At 39.6% G+C, this 13,723-nt stretch overlaps 2 long non-coding RNA genes across 2 annotated transcripts; both read right to left on the bottom strand.

Moving 5' to 3' along the window:
- Positions 1-1,951: 1,951 nt before the first annotated feature.
- LOC124350875 lies at positions 1,952-5,898 on the bottom strand. The gene is made up of 5 exons (XR_006921225.1): positions 5,858-5,898; positions 5,693-5,773; positions 5,537-5,628; positions 5,164-5,474; positions 1,952-2,206 (listed from the first exon to the last, which is right to left on the bottom strand). It is a non-coding gene; the product is annotated as an uncharacterized LOC124350875 (long non-coding RNA).
- A 3,654-nt stretch (positions 5,899-9,552) lies between these two features.
- LOC124350907 lies at positions 9,553-13,457 on the bottom strand. The gene is made up of 3 exons (XR_006921266.1): positions 13,364-13,457; positions 10,691-10,721; positions 9,553-10,620 (listed from the first exon to the last, which is right to left on the bottom strand). It is a non-coding gene; the product is annotated as an uncharacterized LOC124350907 (long non-coding RNA).
- Between the last annotated feature and the right edge of the window lie 266 nt (positions 13,458-13,723).

Genomic DNA, 13,723 nt, shown 5'->3' with positions numbered 1-13,723 from the left:
CTCTTTTGGCTCGTCCCATCATGGCTAAGAAGAAGAGTGACGGCCAGCTGAATCTCTCCGGCACGTCTCCCCCCCACCATATCGATCCGATTCATCCCCTTCCTCTCTTTTGTGTGCGGTGCTGAGAGATCCCGTTTTTATATATGCGTGCAAATGGGGAAAGAAGAAGAAGAAGCGCTGCCTCGAGCGGAACAACTTCTGCCGGATTCAAAAAAATATCCCCCCCGAGTCGATAGGAGAAAGAAAGAGAAAAAGAAACGAACGGAAAATTTCGTTTTGCATTTAGAGAACGCATCACGTTGGCCAACTGAGATCTACGTCGTCGGTAATGATCAGTTCAATATGCGGATGAGAAAAGAAAAGAAAAAGAAGAAGATTGGGAAATGGATGGTGGCGGCGGCCAGCAGGTGAAAGGAGCAGATTCAGCAGATTCAGAATGAATGAATGAACATTTCGCTTACACCTTTTTTCTTTCTGATTTCAACAACATTCTCTCTCTCTCTCTTTTCGATGGCCAAACTTTGATTTTTTGTTTTCGTGGGGGGAATGCGAGTCGATTTGAATATGAGGACAGAGACGCCACACAACCCAAAACGAACGGCCAAAAACGAAACGGTCGTCGTCGAGTCGACTAAGAGAAAGTTGTGTCGGTAGACTCTAAGGTTGGATGCGATGGCCAACGGCTGCGTGATCGCCAAACGAAAGAGAAAAGCTACAAACAACTACAGCAGCGCATAAGATTATTAGACACACATCTGATGTGATCCATACTACAGAGAGAGAGAGAGAGTGTACAACATTCCACAGACTTGGCCATCATCGCATCCGCCCGGCCCCGGCTGCATCTTCCGACCCAACCACTTTCGATTCCATCAACAACAACACCTCCAGATATAACAAGATAAGAAACAAAAAAAAAAAGGTGAACTCGACGTGTACCCGTTCAACTTTGCCGGCCGCATGACGATGCTAATCAGGAGCAAGTTTTTTATTATTACGGTCCCAGCAGAGTGTAGTAGTACACGCGTTTTAAAATAGCAAACCGGTCGGTTCTCTCTATCTCTCTCCTCAAGGGGCGTAGTTCATTATATAGCATTATTTCACTCTCTCGGATTATATCTTTTTAAAATACTTTCTCTCACCCCGTGCTGTACCAAGTTGTTTTTCTACCTTTCCCCATGACTCTGCACAATTTTTGTACCGACCTTGGGTTATTACTACACTATGTGAGGGGAGGAGGTCGATCCATCTCTCTCTTTTAAATTTCCACCCCCATGTAATTAAGATGTAAGGTCGACTCATATTTTTTTTTGGCAGGTAAAACACACAAAATGTATAAAGAGAAAGGGGCGAGCTTTTAAGTTTTGGGTATTTTGGGAGATCCTGGTTAGAAAAAAAATGGGAAAAAAAGTATGGCTAGGGTAAGAGGGCCAAGGTTATGGTTAAACCGACATCATTTCTAGGACAAATCCGGGTTGGATATTCCTCGTTTGATGACGTCATCTCAGCGACTCTGCTTATTCTGTTGTGCCAGTGGATTGTTATTTGGGTGATGGGTCACGTCAATTGTCGGAATCCGTTCAGAGTCCTGAGCTAGAATAATAGGCCACAAAAACCCTTTTTGTTGCAACTCGATACTACTGTTGCCCGGTGGCCTTGGTGGTCTCAACTGTTGTTTTAGTCTCGGCTTGACAAATCGATTGATCTTGTTGATGTACTAAGTTAGCTTCGTTAGATTAACTCGACCTCTTTTTTGAACTGTTATCGCCAGATCCTGCTGCTGATGGGGCCAGAGAGATTCCGGCCGTAATCAATAGTCGAGGCTCGACTATTGATCCTTGGCCAACATCTCAACATTAGACAAGACGGACGAGTAGATGATGATGATGGCATGCTGTGGTCTCTTTCTACGCTCTTCTAAAAGTCGCCAACGAGAAAAAGGATAAGACACTCGACATCCTCCTCTACTGGGCTGCTGCTCTACTGCGGGAATGTCGTTGGTGGGTCTTATGATAATTTGGACGGGATCAAAGGAAGAGTATAGAGAGTACTTGATGTCACACCCTGGTGTAGTAGTAGTAGTAGTAGTAGCTGATTCCGGACTTCCGCAAGACACACAAGATGAGAAAAGTGATGACTCTTGTGTGTGGCTGGCTGCAATGGAGTAGAGATGAGATGGTCCAAATGATAACTGATGACAAAACAGCTGAGAGAAAAAGAAAAAAAGAAGATGATGAGAATCTTGGGGTTAGCCAGAACGTCACTTAAAGAAAAAGCAAAAGGGGCGAATAGCAATTTATTATATCCCCTCCCCCCCCCCCCCCAACAAAATAAAAAAAGAGACGCGCATAATAAATTCCCTTTTTCTATTGTCAAAGTTGCTGCTCTCGTAATAAATCTTTTACAATCCACCACAGTCCTTGACGTCCATCTGGCGTCATCACGCACACAATGACAACCAACAACTTTTTTTTCTCTTCTCTTCTTTTCTTTTCTTCACCAGCCCAACTTCTTTAGCTTCCTGCGTCGACGGCATTTCGAATGTCGCGCGCGAATTACCCTGGCACTCGACTATACACGTCGACCTTGCACGACACACACAAAATAAGAAACGTTGCAACCCAATAATAATAATAAAAAAGGACGAGTGTATAAGAACGATTGACGCTCACATGATGGACTTCCGCAATGGACAATATATAACGCCAAAAATATATTATAAGAAATACAACCGAAGAAAAGTTGTATAATAAAAATATTCGCGGAGGGCTGCGCGATGCTGGCGGGCGTGTTGTAAATACAGATTTTCTTATTTCATATATAAAAAGCATTCGTGCGTGATTAAGACTATTCTTGGATATAGTCAGCCTTAATCCACAGCATGTTTAACCTGTTTATGATTTGTTCAAGTGTTTTTGCGCGGTCGAATCAGCCCAAAGACGCAAAACCAGAAAACAACCAATTGTTATTTTTGTGTTAGAAGGATTCTATCCCGGCAGAAGGGAAAGGGGGAATTCCCCCAATATGTTATAGGCTTGTAGTGGAAAATAATAATAGCCCATTTTCCGTAAAACATAGTAAACGTGACCCTCGGGTTCGTATCTCTCAACAACAACAATCGCCCAAAAGCCAAATCACAAAATAAAAACAGACCCAGCTCCTGGTTTTTCCCCTAACCAATTTATGCGCAAATATAAAAGCGTGAAAGAAAAGTAGTTGCAATCTTTTTTTTCTTATTCACGAAATGATCACGGATGTATCACACACATGCCAGGTGGATAATCCTGGAGGGGGAAACCCCAGCAACTCGACACATTTGAATATTAAAAACCTGACACTCGACGTGCATCATCGTGACTAGGCGTAACATCATTTCTTCATTCCGGAACATGTGTCGTGTGATCTTTCGAGAATATGCGGTCTGGCGAAAGTTTAAACAGCCAAATTTTCTTCAGCTCAATGTTTGACTATTTGCTGACGAGCTTTCGAGGTGCGCAGTTGAATCATATTTTGGCTTTTGAGCGCGCCGGAATGACGTCATGCACATTGTGCGCCTGATGCTACTCACTAGCGCGACCACTCATTTCTCTTTTTTTTCTGTGTTATTAGTTTAGAAACAGTCAGGCACCTGGGGAAAATAGCCAATTTCGTAACCAGATTGTTCCAGCTGCAGCTCTCCGCGCTTTCCCATAGCAGCAGCGCTTTACCTGAATGGAATTTCTGCAGGTGGGCTCCTTTTTACCGCTCATTAAGAACATGCAAGCAGCTGTAGAGTCTGCCAAAGAAAACGACGAAACAATCGAAAGTTTTCTGGCCAATTTTTTCCAGAAAAAAAGAAAAAGAAATAGCTATTATCAGTTTGCTCTAGTTTCCTTATCTCCATTTTCACATCGCCGTTTCTTTGTAATCGCTGGTCGACTCGCTGCTCTATAATTTTCGATTGCCATGATTTTATGATCTTTTACTCTGTAGTCCCGAGTCCGTTTTTATTTTGGGTTCTCAGGGCTGTCTCACATGACTGGACAGCACGTTAACATATGAAATAATTGAATTTTCTAGTTATTAATTGATCAAGTTGCGAAAGATTTAACCTTGGTCCCTCTGATAGATGTAGCGACGCTGTTGGCGGATTGAAATTTCCAGCCCGTCATGACGGTCATGGCGAGATGGGAAAATGGGCACACAACTCAGCGAGGTGCTGATGGCCGTGTTATTTCGTTCGTGTTGTCTGGCGCGTGTGACTGGATTTTTTCATCTTACCACGAAATCGAATTCTTTACCTCCAGCCAGTTGTTGATATTGAATTTCGGTAGAAAAAAAGCGAAAACGACCATCTCATCCAAATTCTAGTTTTTCATCATTGGCCAGTTGCCAAGTTTCCTCCGCATAACCGGTCGATGCCGACTCCAATCGAAACAAGGTCTCATCAGTCAGAAATAAACTGAATTCAAGGCATTAATACCTTTTAGGGGTCGTCCTGTCTCAACCGTCAACCGGGAGCCAAATATTTACATTTCTACTCGTTTATCGCATACATCGAATTTTTGGTTAATTCTTGACATGGCATTCAATAGGGTATTGGTTAGAGCAGTTTAGGAAATCGGTAACCAGCAGTTCTTGATGGAATAAGTTGCGCGTATTATGCTTTGCACTTCGGACAGTGGGGTAAACTCGATCGATATTTGTGAATGGGACAAGAAGGAATTTCATGGATTAATGTGAAATCTCCCTCTAGATTGACAGCGAGGGCCTACTTCGACGGTGAAAAAAACGGAATAGTATGAATAGAGTGTTTAAAATGAACCAGAAAAATGACGCTATAGCTAAAATGAAATCCGGCGATGGATAAAATATTTTCGTGAAGGATTCCTGGGCATTAATATGGCACCTCTACGGTTTTGCCAACTTCATTGAATAGGGAAAATCCCCCTCCCTTCCACGCCATCTAGCGAAAAAGAAAACCAATACTAAATGCTGCCATCTAGCAATGAAAAACAAACCAAGAGATCAAAGGCTATGACAAAGCCATCTAACGCTAGAAAAAAGAAACCTCGCTTTAAGTAACACTTCGTTTGCGATTAAGGAATTATTAGTCAGACAGAAAGTTTAAAGCAAGTAGAATATTGGTAGATAATCTACGAAAATAAGTCAATTGTCGGGTACCTGGTGGTGAGTGACTACAGGTCTACAGGTGTGTCATAGACTCATAGTGGACGGAAGTGACCATGAAGTGATCCAGTAACGCGTCAGTGAAGAAACAAGTTGAGTAGCAGCATAAGAAGCAGTGAAGCTAGAAGTCGTGAATATAGGGAAAGGATGGAGCAGAACGTAGGTGCAAGTCACTTCTGTCATCGACAAAGGCCAGCGTAGGCCAAAGGATCTCGGTGCCAAGCCCACACAATTCCATGAAGAATCTGCGTTGTAGATTGACACAGGCGGCCGACACGCGATCTCAAGGAATGTAAAAAGTAGTGCTGCAAAAACAAGTTGGGAATTATAAGGAAGCTTGAACAAAAACATGATTGTTGAGTCTTACTCGAAGAATTTAGATCAACCCCCCCAACTTCCACTTTCAAGCCCCAAGTTCCATTGGCCGGAACAAGCTCAAAGATGGGGATCTTGTGTGCTCTGTAAAAAAACATGTATTACATTGATGAAAATATAAAAAATAATAAAGCATATCGATTTTTACCTTTTCTAAGAAGCACACAGAAAGGTTCTTGATGAAAAACCGAAAAAATGGAATTCACAGCAACCAATATCAGCATTACTCCTCAGGTTGAAATAAATTTCCTTATGCTAAAGAAAGTTTCATGAAGTATTGCAGTAGCTTGGTGATAGGTGACATTGATGTTACCTTTATCATGTGTACATACACATGGCAGGTGTGTTATACACATGGTATGTGTGAATACAGTACGATTCGGCCAAAAACAATTTTGAACTTTAGGCCGAATGATCTTTTGACGATATACGATTCGGCCTGTTGAAAAAATTGAATGATTCGGCCTGTTGAAAAATTGAATGATTCGGCCAATTATTTAAAAAAAAAATTTCGGCCATAGGCCTTAAATTTATGAGACGATTCGGCCGAAAAATTATTCGCCAAGTTTTTTTACCGAATCGTATTAAGGTTATCAGACGATTCAGGGCTGTTCAGGGCTATTCAGATAATAGGGCTGTCAGCCATTTTACCTTTTAGGTTTATTTGAGCAACTAATTTTTTACACTTAATTTTCTTAATGGAGTAGTCTAACATCCTGTGTTGCCATCAAATTTGTGTCCAAAATTGCCAATCAGCGTACAGCGTTTTAAAGCTGCTTTTGGACACAAATTTGATGGAAACGTGGATGTTTGACTGCTCCATTGTACAACGTCGACCCACAGCACCAACAAATTATAACTTGCAAATGAAGCACTGAGACATTATAAAGTATGGATAGACGTTCAGAGTGTTCCGAGTGTTCATCCAAGGCAATTAGTAAAATTCAAACTAGAATGTTGACTATTATAGACCAAATTATTGGCGGCAATCCTCCGGCCTTCTCCCTCCTTCAATATAATGGTTGCCAAATTAAAAATTTTTTTTGCCGAATCGCACAAAGTCAATAATTTCTCATTCGGACACCACTCAATTCAAGAATAGAAAGAAGTCTGATCAATTGGCCGAACGGTATATTTTTTAATTAATTACTCGCCATTTTTGGCCGAATAAAAAACATAAAAAACAAGGCATTGGCCGAATTGTATATTTCAATGTATTTTTCCACTCATACGATTCGGCCTTGGCCGAATAAAAAACTCAGAAAAGCGGCCACAATTCTTGGTTTTTTATTCGGCCAGGCCGAATCGTATTTTTTTTGGCCGAATCGTACGGTTACCATTCACTCCACACTCTTCACGTCACTGAAACTCTAAGTAGCAATGGGACAAGGAACACCCTGTTACTTACAGATTTACACAAATTATCAATGAAAAATAAAACTCTACCTATCCCTCGGCTGAGTTGCTTCCTAAACAAAAGTAGAAACAGCCAACAACAAACACATGACAAACATGCTGTTGCAGCATGGTGGTTGCAGCAGAGCCATGGCTGTTGCTAAGTTAATGGCTCTGGTTGCAGGTTAAATTATCAAAATTGCAACATTCCGAAGAGGACCTGTGATTCGTAGCTATAATTTATGTAAAACAGAAATAAATACTTTTTTTAAATAAAATGATCAATGGTGACTTTATTCTTTATTTATAAATAATTATGAAAAATGAAATACCTATTGTGGATTTATGGCGGTGTTGGAGCCGATTGACGTCTGCTGCTAAACCAATTTTTTTAATGTTTATTGTTTAAATTTTTTTTTTAATTTACCATTTAATTTCAATCTATAAGAGCATATTTTCAGCAGAAAAAAATTAGATTACGTTGTTCACTTTGTTTAATGAAAACGATGACTCAACCTTCCGTGCCCAGGAATGTACAACTGGGACTAGGTAAACTTTTTAGCTGAATAAAACTGTGCTCAGTTTCACTAGTCAATCATAGGAACTAGTTCCGCAGTGACCCAAAAAATTATAGAGAAAAATTACCTATTTTCCGAGGGCGGGAAAAGGGTGGGATAAAATTCCGACTCACGACCTTGATGAATTAAATAAAAATATTTTGTTGTCAAGGCGAAAAAATTGAATCACGTTATTCGTTTTATTCAAAAGATAATTTTCTTCTTGTTTGTTTTCTTTTACAAGTATTTTTTATCTCTTTCGACCGGAAAAAAATTAAACAGTAGCAGAGTTAAATATTATACTATATCGAGACTGTATTTGATGATGCATATTTAAAAACCGGAATAAAAAAATTATATTACAAATTATATAACAAATATGTTATGTGTTAGATATGATGTAAATGATGTTAGTCATAAGATAAATTTTCTTTTTTAAGAAGCGAACTGCTGGTAAACAAATATTAACGTAAAATGTATCGACATTATTAGGAAGCTAGCGACGAAATGAGAGCCTGCAATCAGAGCCTCTTTGATCAGATTTCACATTTGAAAAAGGATATCGAAATGTACAGTTTTGAACGGAATCGAGATGAAGGGTGCCATCCTTACTTATTTGAGGAATACGAAGGATGCGCAAAAATGTCAGCGAAATGCAAGACGCTAAGGTATTTTCCCTTGGAAAGTTGAAACCCTAATCAATAATTTACTTTCTTTCGCTGTTCAGGAATCGTGTGACAAGTTACATCGAGCTCCGCAGACGACTAATGACTTGAAAACGCACCGCAAGCTCAGCGAACTCCACACGGAATTTCGAACAAAAGAAGCTGAAAACTTTATTGAGAGAATTCGGCAAAAGTGGATTCGGCAATTGCCGAACCCACTTTTAAATTGCCGAATCCACCAAAAAGTTGCCGAATCCACTAGATCTTTTTGCTTTTATGTCAGTTCTCTTTGTGACAGTTGTCGTTTACGACACTGAATTTTGAATGATCAGCTTATCAGCTTCTCTCTTAGAATGTCGCTCACTTGAACTAACTTACTTGAACACGAGTATCTGCTTTGGAATAATCTTTTCTAATCTTTCGAATTTATCCCGGAGATCAGTCTAAAAAGCATATCAAACTCAATTACAATTACTGATGCATCGGCTGTAAGAAAGACATAATTCTGTTCTCACCAGTTCTTTGGCGAGACGCTTCTTTTCGATGAGCTCGGTTTCAAGTTGCAGTTTACGGTCAGTTAACTCAGTTTACATCACGTGAATTTCACTTTCGTGTTCAGCTTCTTTTGTTCGAAATTCCGTTTGGAGTTCGCTGAGCTTGCGGTGCGTTTCCAAGTCATTAGTCGTCTGCGGAGCTCGATGTAACTTGTCACACGATTCCTGAACAACGAAAGAAAGTAAATTATTGATTAGGGTTTCAACTTTCCAAGGGAAAATACCTTAGCGTATTGCATTTCGCTGACATTTTTGCGCATCCTTTCGTATTCCTCAAGTAAGTAAAAATGGATGCCTTCATCTCATTTCCATTCAAAACTGGAAATTTCGATATCTTTTTTCAAATTATGTGAAATCTGATGAAGGAGGCTTTCATTGCAGGCTCTCATTTCGTCGCTAACTTCCTAATAATGTCGATACATTTTACGTTAATATTTGTTTACCAGCAGTTCTTCATACACAGAGGTACTTACATTCGTTTGATCCTTAATAGGCGATTCGAGTTCTCGAATTCGTCTCTTGGCTTCACGTAGTTCCGTGTTAAGATAGACAAACTGGCCATTCGCTTTCAACTTTTCTTCCAGATTAAGAGTTCCTCTTCCCTGACGTCAAGCCTCTTGTTTGCACAAGTCAAAAGTAGATTGCTTTGTTCCATTTCCGCCTATGGCAAAGTAAAGAGAAATTTAGAAAACGAAATTTGATATTTTAAACGTTAAATACCTGGACATCTGATAACGTTTCTTTAATCTGCTCGAGTTCTTTCAGCAAACGTTCATTTTCTTGTTCAACTTTAGCCATCTCCTCACATTTGTTGTGGCACTTTAACACGGCTTCTTTAACCATTTCATCGGGGGTTGGCAACTCCTCAGAATCCTCGTACACCCTGGCTAGAATCCCTCCAGAATCCCCAGAATCTCATAGAATCTTCAGAATCTCGCAGAATCTTCAGAATCTCACAGAATCCCGTAGAATCCCATAGAATCCCGTAGAATCCCATGGAATCTCGTAGAATCTCCAGAATCTCACTAAGTTTACCCTTTTTTTTACTTTAAACTACCCCAAAACCGTCTAAAATTTCAGATATTTTGTGAATTTTGTTTTTGAAAAGCTCAAATTGTAAAAAAATGCACTAGAAATACTGAAAAATGTAAAATATGGGTTGCGCTAAAACTTCTTTAATTTTCCCTCCTTTTTCCCACCGCTGGGAGGCGCACACATTTTTTCGTCTGCTGATGAATGGAGGATAGGGTGGGACAAATATATGGTTAAAAAAAACTTTATTGATAATATGCCAATAATTCCCAGCAAAAGTCACTTGCAGTTAATTTTCCCGTTATATTCTATTTTAAAATTAATAATCTGGACTTTTAATTCAAACCTATCAAGTTTCTAACTATCAGATTACTTCACCCTACTTGAAACTACAAAACCTATTGTAGCACCTTTTTCTATCAGTAAAAAATCTTGAAGATAATAAGATCTGCATGTCTATAAGCTGTATAGAGCATGCCGAAACGGAGCTACGCCCACTACGTAACATAGTGCATACTTCTGTAGAGAAACTGGGGCAAGGACTAGTGGCGCCCCTAGCGGAATTTTGGGGGAAACTTGATTCAGAATCTCGCAGAATCTCGCAGAATCTCTCAGAATCTCTCAGAATCTCTAGAATCTTTCGGAATCCTTGAGATTCTGAATCCTCGTACACCCAAATTTTCAGTTGCCAACCCCCGCATTTCATCTTTAGAAGTAGCTGTTGTTTCATTTTGGCCAAATTATTATCGTGTGGTTTGTCAACGTCTTCTTCATCATCATCCTCAGGGCCACAAAAGTTGATTATTGGTTAAGAAGCAGCCGCCGCTTCAAACCGGAAAAGTGTCATCTCCTTCTGCAAATTTTCTTTACTTTCTTCACTTGCGTAATCGAAAATAAAACTAATTTTTAAACAATTTTTTTTAAGTTTCACAGCTTGTTTTACCTTAAGTGACATCGAAACAGTCTCACGGTCACTGCAAAGTTTAAACAGAAATTAACACCATTAATCAATCGAAAATTCTACCCAAATAATAACTAGAAGATACGAAAAACCCATTCAAATTCAAAATCAAAGGCTAATAAGCCAGTCGAGGTTTATTAAAAAACTAAACACCCTTGGTAATCGCTTCTGACAGAACATGGTCTACTAAGAACGCTCGTTTTAAACAAACTGAGAAGCAGCTTCTTCTCAATCCGTGGAGGTGGAGACCAAAAAACCGCTTCGTTCCGTATTCCGTTGATTCTGCCGATTTATTCAGCTACTAGGAAAGACGAGAAGAAATTAGACCCCGGACGGCGGGGCCACACGATGGTTACTTACCCCGATAATCTGGTTAACTTTGCTACGGCGTACGCATACCGGGCCTACTAGCCCCAATGGCAAAAGCTGAAATGCAAAGAATATCCACGTTGAAAAGATTAATATCGTTTCAATCCAACATGTCGGACAGACTAAAAACGAAAAACTAACAAGGAATATCTGGAACGTCCCTAACCACTAATCTAACGAACGAAACTGTCTCACACACAACTTTGATTTGTGAAAAAGGATCACTGAAAGCTTAAGAACTTGTGTTTAGCTACAACTGTTTCGTGTCCCGGCAAGAGGGGAGGGAGAAAATGGAGGCGATAACAGGTTTCGTGAATTTACTGCACTGTGTACGGGGAACACTAATGAAACCGCGAGCGTTATCTATCTTTTCCTTAACGTTACACTGAATTCATCGTGACTGATAATAAGGGACGGTGTTAAGTAACTCCCATGATAAAATGCACTTCAAAAATAAATCTGATTGGGCTCACACAGCAGGGGCACAAATGGGAAGAACAAATTCACCCAAAACGCTACTACTGATACTACAAAACTTATCCTTTAATTACTTTAATTGTTTAAATGAAATAGAAAAATATTTGAAGCTGGATAGAGGAGAAAATCTCGGCAAACACTATTCTCTCCTTGAGTCTCTTGCCAACCACCTCACACTACCACTGCAAAGTTTAAACAGAAAAATACATCGGAGACTGAAAGACGGTGTAAAGCCCATGACAAAATGCACTTCAAAAATCAATCTGAATGGACTCGCACAAGAGGGGCACTATTGTGGAAAACAAAGAACAAATTCACCCAAAATGCTACTACCAACGATCACACAAAACCTATCAGTTTTTAATTACTTTACTACTTGATGTAAAAAATTTAAGTCAAGGCTCATGAACGACAAGGTTCTCGCGGTCCAAGGACGGGAATTCGTGAGCTTGCCCACACGAGATTTGTACGGGAGTCCCTAATTTGCGCGAAGCGCGCCTGCGCGCGCACGCACTCTAATTTGCGCGCAATAACGTGCGCGCCTTACACACTAATGTGCGCGCTTTTCAAAATTGCGCGCGCACAAAATTTCTTATACTCTGCTCGTGTATGAACCTCTCTGAAAATATACACACACAGAACACTGATGAGAATTTTATTTTCTTACGACATTTTTTCGCGTGCACATATTAGGCTGAACAACCTGTTAGTAACGTTATGTTACGGCCTCCAAACTCACTCCTACTTTGCCCAAAAAAACGAAAAGTTGGTTGCCATCAAATGGGCAATTTGTCTTTCCACCTTTCTGTCGAAAATGATAGCCGTCTGCCCTCCAATCTGAACCATTTACTTGCAAATTGTAATATTTATCCCACTTTTTCAGAAATTAAATTAAAAATCAGAATTTACCTTCTTTTTTTTATTCATCCTTCGCTTCGTACAAATAAACGAAGTCTCCCTTGGCCTTCACAACTGCTTCACTCAAAAGTGCGAGTTTAGAAATTAATTTAAAGAATTTGTAATTTTCGGACTTTCGCCCGCAATTACGAGTCATCCTGATCAGAAGAAAGCACTTTGAAACTGACTTAGAGTCAAGTCTTTTTTCCAGTAGCCGTAGCCGTAGGCTTTGCAGTTGTGCAGCAATATTTGCTGTAAGCCTTGAGGTTTTCAGAATCAAGGGACGGGTAACCAAAAATCAGAATCAAGGGACGGGTAACCAAAATTTTGCGCTGTTACACTTTCCCACGATTTGAATCTATCCGTTGCTGTTCAGAGTTCTGACCAGCAGATTATGTCTCATCAGTATCATCAAATGTTATCATTATTCTATGCTATGTCCATATAGTTTAAACAGATCAATTTAAAATAAATCGTGTGTGTGTGTGTGAATTTTGAAGGCCCATAGCCTACTACACGAGCAGTGTAAAAGAAATAAAAAGTAAACATTATATGCGTTCATTTATTGAAACTATCATTACACTAACACAATAGATACACAATATACCGTAATCTATGCTTTTTATAACAACTCCCAGTAACGAGAAAAAAAAAATATTGAAAATTTTGTGCGCGCGCATTTTTGAAAAGCGCGCACATTAGTGTGTAAGGCGCGCACGTTATTGCGCGCAAATTAGAGTGCGCGCGCGCGCAGGCGCGCTTCGCGCAAATTAGGGACTCCCGATTTGTACACACTAGAAAACTTCTGTTGTTTGGACTTCTGTGAATAAAATATTACCATTGAAAATAACTTAATCTATAAAAAAACACAAATTCATAAAGATGTGGTAGAGAGACAATGGTTATAATCACCTGGAAAGAGGGAAAGATTCGAAGAAGAAAAGCCTGAGTCTCTTGCCAATCACGCTCACTTCAGCCGGAATTCTGCGAAGTGTCATCATCATGACGTCGGCCATGTTGATTGCTCATCTGATCGCTGTCACTCCTGTCAGATCGCGATCGCCGTCAAAAGATTCTCCAGAAAAATATTTTAAGAAATTCAATTCTAGTTAATTATAAAACTTATTGGAAATCTAAAATTATAACAGGTTTTTTTTTTCTTTTAAATAAAATGATAAATGATGACTTTATTCTATATTTATAAATAATTATGAAATAGGTACCTATACAATAATAAAATAATAACTTGTAATATCTTACATTTAACCGCCA

Source organism: Daphnia pulicaria, chromosome 7 (assembly GCF_021234035.1).
Source record: "Daphnia pulicaria isolate SC F1-1A chromosome 7, SC_F0-13Bv2, whole genome shotgun sequence".
NCBI classification, from domain to species: domain Eukaryota; kingdom Metazoa; phylum Arthropoda; class Branchiopoda; order Diplostraca; family Daphniidae; genus Daphnia; species Daphnia pulicaria.
The sequence above is the reverse complement of the archived record's forward strand: the minus strand, read 5'-3'. Positions and strand labels throughout refer to the sequence as shown.